At 40.1% G+C, this 7,849-nt stretch overlaps 1 long non-coding RNA gene across 1 annotated transcript; it reads left to right on the top strand.

Annotated features, from left to right (window-relative positions):
• The first annotated feature begins 5,961 nt into the window (after positions 1–5,961).
• On the top strand, positions 5,962–6,739 carry LOC120804254. The gene is made up of 3 exons (XR_005709427.1): positions 5,962–6,042; positions 6,308–6,390; positions 6,608–6,739. It is a non-coding gene; the product is annotated as an uncharacterized LOC120804254 (long non-coding RNA).
• The last annotated feature ends 1,110 nt before the right edge of the window (positions 6,740–7,849 follow it).

Here is a 7,849-nt window from a genome sequence, read left to right on the forward strand (position 1 = left end):
TAAAAAGTGGTCAGTGGAAGTCATAAAACAGACTATTTAGACAAAATAATTGTAATATATCAATTAAACTATCCTCCAATAAATTAATCTTCCCTCTTTACAGCTTTACAGCTCCAGTAATTCGTAGAGTAACAAGTTCCTTATACGTTAAGTCTTTCTTCAGTTTATTCCCTGCACAGGTGGAAGAGATCATGAACGTTTTCTTTATTGGCTGACTCTTTCAAAGATTTAGGACTAGTAAGCAGAACTGAGACTTCAGACTACACTGTCCCCCACATTTCAGGGTAATAGGAATACTTTACTGGAAAGAACATTTTTCAAGAGTCTGCTCTCACAGCAAATTTGAAGATATAGTTACAAAAGGCAATGTATCTTTATTTGTATCATATTATTTGAAACAAATGTGGACCATATGTTACTGAAACAGACAGTGGCTTGACATTGAACTAACCATAAAAATGACCGAAACCTTATCCTAACCTTAACCAAAGTAACTGCCCCTACGACAAATGAATGTGTTACTAATAGCTAAATTTATGGCGATGTTATGAATAAAAGTTGCTTAACTTTTGGGGGGTGTTATAACATAAGAAGTTACTCACTTCATAGGATATCGTGCAGTATGTTCTGAGAATACAGAGGCCTTATGTGTACACTACAAAGATGTTTTACTGAACACACAAAGATGAGGAACCAGCCCTAGAAATAAATATGGAAAGAGGTCCAAGAGCCTCACCACCCACAAACACACTAAATTGTATCGTACATGTGCACACGCTGGGATGAGGAACTTAGATCCAACAAACTCCCATAATCAATTACTTATGCAGCATATGTGGCCATGCCAAATGTGGACTGATGCAATTAGTTAGGCTACACAATTTTTCAATCCTTTAAAAATTGACACAAATGGTCCTAAAATCGGTCCAAATGCTCAGATCATAATTCCCAGTACCATGAAATAGGAAATAAATGAAGTGATTCTGTATCCCAAACTTGATTTTCCAAACACTGCAAAGCAGGTTGTCTTCGTAATAGGATGGTGAACAATATCTCTGGAAATTGAAAAAACGAGAAAAAGACTAGAACCAACACACGAAATCTGACATCACCTGAATAGCTTCAGTTTCTGGGTGCAAAGATTCATGAGACTGTGACTATCATAGTGGTCACAGTCAGTCATTTTAGACACACATGTAAAACTGTAAGGCTGATGTTGCCTGTTCGGAGTGCCGCAAAGATCCTTCACAACATCGCACATTAATGCAAATGAAGGCAAACGACAAGACTCTCAGGTTTCCCATCCTGTTTTATCTATAACAGGTCTACAGCAATAAAATAAGATTTCACCGGTATTTTTAGATTACATTAATACCAGCCTGACTGAAAATCAAAATAAAATAGAATTTTTAAAAAATGGCTTTGTGTCCAAAGGCACTGCAGGCTAATCATTAGCCTTCATCAATTTCAACAAAACAGAAGTAATAGTCATAAACAAGATTTCTATGAATTTCTGTTGTCATCATGGGCTCATTGATGCTCTAACTTCCAAATAAAATAAACTAAAACTGATTTACAGTTTGTTAAAGGTACAAAAAATATCAGTCAATGTATTGCAGTACCTACCATACATTACTGACATTACATTTCCGTTTCTTTTGATGATCCTATCATTTTTATGTTCAGGCTCTAATCTGTGAACATGGAGGAGTGCTATCTGACACACATTACAGCTGCATAGCAGTAATACATGGGAGCCTGCACGGGACCCTGAGCGTTTAGCCAGAAGTTCAACATAGCTACCATTGTTGGTTTTAAAGTGTTATGGGTTGGGTTTTATTACTTCTGTCAAAACATCAGAAGCTGTTGAGCCAGGCCAAGTTCATGACTCGGAGTCCATCTAATAAGGGCCTTTAACACAAAGATCAATAGACTATCTGGCAATTAGTACATATAGGCCAAAAAGGGAGAGAGGGAGAGAGAGAGAGAGAGAGAGAGAGGAGGGTGTATGAGAGGAAATTTGTTATAAATTGTGTGCATTTGTTCAGTGAGTGGGGTGGGTTCATTTTATGCAAAATCAGCAAAAAAAAACAAACAGAAAAAAAGGAGAAAGAAGCAGGTCGTAAAAAAAAAAAAAAAAAAAAAAAAAACAAGAAAAAAAACGCGTGGCGGTCCCTTCCATTTTATTGACTTGATAATGCAGACGGCCCCAGTAACTGAAATAGGTTTAGAAAATCAGCATCGTGTGGAAGCTGCGGTTAGAATCAGCATGGATTCAACGCCTACCAGTTGGTCCGGATGTGTGAAAAACTGTTACATGTTTCTATTTGAATCTTATTTCTTGAGGTTTCTTTAGAGAGGTTTTTGCTCGGGCGTAAGCGTGCAGGAGAGCGAGAGAGCAGCGTCTGCTTGCTTGTGTGTGTGTGTGTGTGTGTGTAGTGCGTGTGTGTGTCTGTTTGGCTCACCTGTGCGCTGAAAAATACCGGGGGGGAATAAAAACGTCTACACGCTCTCAACCGGAAGTCTTAATTGATATAAACCCAATATAAAGCTACATCTGGGCCCAGCAATAAAAACAGCCGCAAGGTGTCAAACTTTTCACACACACACACACACACACACACACACACACACACACACACACACACACACACTCAAACACTCACACACACACACACACAGTCCTTTGTATGGCGCACAAACATACACACAGATATGGAATATCGTCAACGTGAGCAAATGAAATGAACTTTCAGGTGCAAAAGGCAATTTCATGGTGACTTTGGTGCTATATTCTCTGCTACACTGCATGTGTCGATTTTTTTTTGTTTTGTTTGTTTGTTTTTAAGACAACAAGAGGCCAAGTCTCTTATTAAAGCCGCTATGTTCGATAAAATTAGATGTGGTTAGAGGATTTATTCACTTATTAAAGAAAAAAAAAAAAGGGAAAATAGCGTTCAACTTTTTAAATCCACTGATCCAGTTCAAATTAAATATAATCAAAAACAATACGAGTGTAAGCCTCTGGTTCAAATTAAATTACGCACTCCAATATAATAAACCCAATAACAAACAAAATATTAACGTGTGGGGAACAGAGTGAGGAAAGTGTTATCTCCATTAAAAAAAAAAAAAGGCCCACTTGTGAGGGCACTATCACATTATCATCCAAACACACGAACACTCACTTAATCCTGACCCCAAAGCCCCCTATGTAAATAAACCAGAAAGGCTGCATGTACTACTCATCAATGCGAGCCCCTATCAAGACGCAGGCACATTCATTCTCTACGTGAAGTACTGTGGGAGTCACAGCAGCGTCGCGGGCCTTTAAGGTGTAGTCCATGTGCGCGATCTGCCGAGAGAGGGACATATACACTGAGGTTTAAAATAAAATGACAGAGCAGCTGGTGAATATTGCCATGGACCTACTGTACCAACCTACAGGCGACATTGTAGCCTATTTTACTTAAGCGGCAGAAGAAGAAAAAAAAAAAAAAGGAAAAAAAAAAAAGAGAGAGTGGAGTATATATTCCCACGCGTTGTATCCCAACGCTTTGGGCCTGCATGTTTTGAACGTTAAGAAGAACAAGATTTTTTTTTTTTTTTTCTCTCCCAACGCTGCAACACTGCAGATCTGAGGCCTCTTGGCTGCAGACTTCCAGTGGTCCGATGTGAGAGTGCCACAAAGCCAGGTATTTGTGTTCATTAGCACCCGGATCAACAGACTATCAAGGCTGTTTAGAGATCAAGACCAAGTGCAATTACTGGCGAGAGGCAGGATCCTCGACATGTTTAAGTATTTTCACAAAGTAGCCCAATTAGCGTTTTGCTCTTCGTTCCTTTACTTTCTATTTTTTTCCCCTTTTCCTTTCTTACTTTGTCTCACACTTATAGGGCAACTTGATCCCTGTGCACCAATCATGGAGAACATGCAAATGTAATAGCAAAAAGATGACTGCAAAAAACAGCGTTGGGTATTCTTTTTTTATTGTTATCATTATTTATCTGAAGGCATGGGCGCTGAGAGCCTCCCTCAAAATCTGACAGCAATCCTCTCAGATGTAACAGCATTTTTAAAACGTATTGTAAGAAGTGCAGACCCGTTGGAGATGAGCGCATTTCAGGTTTGTTTGAAAAGCTGTGCACAAATGATTATTCCACCGAAGGTCTGAAATGTAAACATGAGAGGAATTTTTATGTCTAATATTAAGAAGGAGGCACCCGTTGAATTAAGGAGGCCAGTGGCTTTGGCAAAGTGACAAAGTTTTTAAAGGCCTATAAACATGCAATCAAGCATGCCGAGCACAAAAACAATAACAGGTATAGTTAAAAAATTATTGTTTTTAAATAAGCTGGTCCTAAAAATAAATAAATAAATAAATACAAGGCTAACTGTGCCCAGTGTTTTAGCGCTGCGTTTTCACAAAACTATAAATCGAAACTCACTGTGGATAAAATATAACAAACATAACAAAAGGAAATGCCAACAGGCCCACATGAATCAGTTATGTTGTTAAGCAATCATCTTTCAAATGAATTGTTGATAAAAACAGACTGACCCACATAATTGGCCGTAGAAAACAAAGTGGATTCATGCAGGGGTATAAAAAAAAAGACGCTGTAAACAAACGCGATTCATAAATCAACCCACCAAAAACAAACAAATGTCATACAATAAACATGGTCCATTTCCAACAACAAAGTGCTCATGTTCACGAAACGGAATACATGAATTTTCCGTGTGACGCGAGCAGCAGTCCACTAAGAAGTCGTATGGGCGCTTTTCTTGCACAAGGCGCATTATTGATTGGCATTCCCTGGAGGAGGAACCAGTCTGCAGCAGTCCGAATGGCCCTGGGACAAACCAAAGTTGCCGTAGAGCGATATCTCCTGCGGCTCAGGCAGGATCGACTACCGACAACAACAACAAAAAAAAAAAAAAAAAAGAAAAAAAAAAATCTGCATCAAAATTTTGCTCTCTTTCTTTCTAAATTCACTTCTTGGCGTCTCCGGTTGCAGGCGAGTGAAAGAGTGCGCTCAGCTCGATGTGAGCTCTGCAGCAGCTCGCAGCAGAGCAGTGCCACAGCGCCCACTATTCCAAGAGCCGGGAATATTATTTCACAAGAACTTGAACGGCTCTATATATAAAAAAAAAAAAAAAAAAAAAGTTACTATCCATTTCGACAACTTTCTTGGTAACTTTCGGGAAACGAATCTGCGCCTCCGCTGAACCTCCGACACAAACCTCCGAAAGGAGCAAATTACAAGACCGAGCTCAGATTTGGACGGCGATGTTTCTCTCTCTATAGGAGCGTGATCAACTAAAGCACCAGCGGCGTTCCTCATCACACATGAAACTTTCTGACACTGGGAACCAACGACGCCAAGACCGCAGCGTGCAGGCAAGCGAGCCTGAGCAGCCGGAGCGGGACACATTTTTTAGCTGAAAAGTTGTCTCTGGACAAAGAATCGCCCCCTCCTCTTTTAAGGATATGACAAATGACAAGGACACATTGGACATCTACAGACCCAGGAGCCAGGAGCCGGCGGCTGAAAGCGGTAAGAAAGGGAAAAAGGAAGACCTACTTTTGGCCAGTTTTCTCGCCCTCGCCTTGGATCTCATCTTGTCGGCTTGTAGATTCCTCTCGTCGTCCTCCGTGAGCCCAGAAGCAGCAACAACACTATCTTCATCTCACCAGCATTGTCAGTTTGGACACCTTCGCACATGCGCACAGGCCATTCAATCTGACACCCTCGCCGGGGCCAAAAAACTTTCCAATGTATTCATCATCATCACTTTTTTGTCCTATCGTCTCTCCTTTAGATCACTTATCTCTTCCCCTCCTCCTCTTCCTCCTCCTCCTGCTCTCTCCTCACCATCTCACCTTCCCTCCCTCCCCCCTTACCATCGTCCCCCTCCTCACCCCTGCACCCCCACCCCCCACCCGCCCCATTCAGCTCCTGCCAGCACCCTCTTGGATTTTTACCCCTTTAACAGCGACAACTTGCTTTTCTCCAGCCGGCGGTGGACACGGAGAGGTATGGTGAGGTCAAGGTTGCATTATAATAATGAAAATGTACCTGATTACGATAATAATTACAATAATAATAATTGTAACTATTATTATTATTATCAATAACAAAATCATCATAACAATAACTATTATTATTATTAATAATAATAATTATTATTATTATGATGATTATTATTATTATCATTAAATATTATTATTGTTGTGTAATTTTCCTGTTTATATTTTGGCCGTAAAATATCAACAAAATACGACTCTTTGTGAATTAACAGAGTTACATCAACTTTGTGTCTTGGCTGTTGGTGCAGCTGATATCTCATCATGTGCTGTGCTCCGAAGTGCTCCAATTGCACAGGTTATTTTTAACTTCATTAATTCACATGCAGGCGTAAATAGGTGCGAGGCTCGATCGGAGTTGTGCTTTACAGGCTATGATTTGGTTGAGTGTGTGCGTGTGTGTGTGTGTGGTGTGGTGTGGTGTGGTGTGGTGTGGTGTGTGTGTGTGTGTGTGTGTGTGTGTGTGTGTGTGTGTGTGTGTGTGTGTGTGTGTGTGTAAACCTTGTTACCCTCAGGACAAGCAGTGGCCAGCAGCTGTTTGACACATGCATGGAGCCTCCACCAGCACCGCTGGTCCGCACCGGGGAGAAGTTTCGCATTTGCAACAATCGTATTTGTAGCACTTCTTTCTCGGGGAAAGTGCTCGGGTTCACTGTTAGCGCCACTGCGTCGAGCACAGCTAAGCGCAGCTCACCTGAACGCAGGCGGATAGACTGCGGACTCTCTCTTTGTGAGTATGACTTTTGCCTTGCACCTGTTTGTTTGTTTGCTGCAGGCAGGAGGAGAGCGCCTTTAGGTCAGCCCGCGTATCCAGCCGTCTGGTGTAGGCTGAAGGACTACAAGGTAATTTTTAGATTACTATTTTTAAAATATGTATTTATTCAAACACAAGTACATATTTCTGCAGCATTATCTTTTTTTTAAATTAACTTGTATGTTAATATTGCAGTTGCAGTTTAGGCCATGTACTGCTTTTATATGAGCAAAAAAAAAATGGTAACCTTTTATTATACAATTTATTAATTTTATTGCAACAATTTTGCACGGTTTAAAATTTGAAACATATTTTATAGGTATCAAAATTTATGATTGTTACGATTATTATTGTGATTTTTGTTGTTATTTTTATTATTCCATTCAATTACAATGTAGCCTACTGATAAATTAACGTTGTATATTTTATTGCTGTTGAACGTTATTTAGCAATAACCTATAAAAAGAAACAACACGAGGCCTGATAGATGCTGTGGATATTAAATTTATTAGCATTTTACTATTTATGAAAAGTAATAAAGTCCGGTTAGACTGATGGTGGCAGGCTGCTCGTCATGTGCATGTGGTGCCTGGGCCTTTAGCCTGCATGTCATATGGGAATGGTTTCCGTCTAGTTTGGCTGAATAAAGGCGGCTCTATGTTGGAGCCTATTAAAGATCGGTGGTGATGGAGCAACTGCAGTCTGCTGGGAGGAGCGGCATCAATTCTCTGCACACCAATCACACTGCACTTTTATGGGATACTTTCAAATCCATGCGTAGAGAATTACTATTATGATTATTACTATTCTTATTCATTTTTATTTATTTGTTATTTTTTATTATTAATATTATTATTATGTCCAGCCTTTTTTTTGCTTTTGCTGAACATGACAATGGTTAAAAAGCACTGCAAACGAGTCGCGGCCTGCCTGACATTTCTTTGGTTTCCCCGCTCCATGGCTGACCCGCAGCTTGTTGCTCATTATAATGCACGCGAAGCAA

This window comes from Xiphias gladius, chromosome 18 (assembly GCF_016859285.1).
Source record: "Xiphias gladius isolate SHS-SW01 ecotype Sanya breed wild chromosome 18, ASM1685928v1, whole genome shotgun sequence".
NCBI lineage: Eukaryota > Metazoa > Chordata > Actinopteri > Istiophoriformes > Xiphiidae > Xiphias > Xiphias gladius.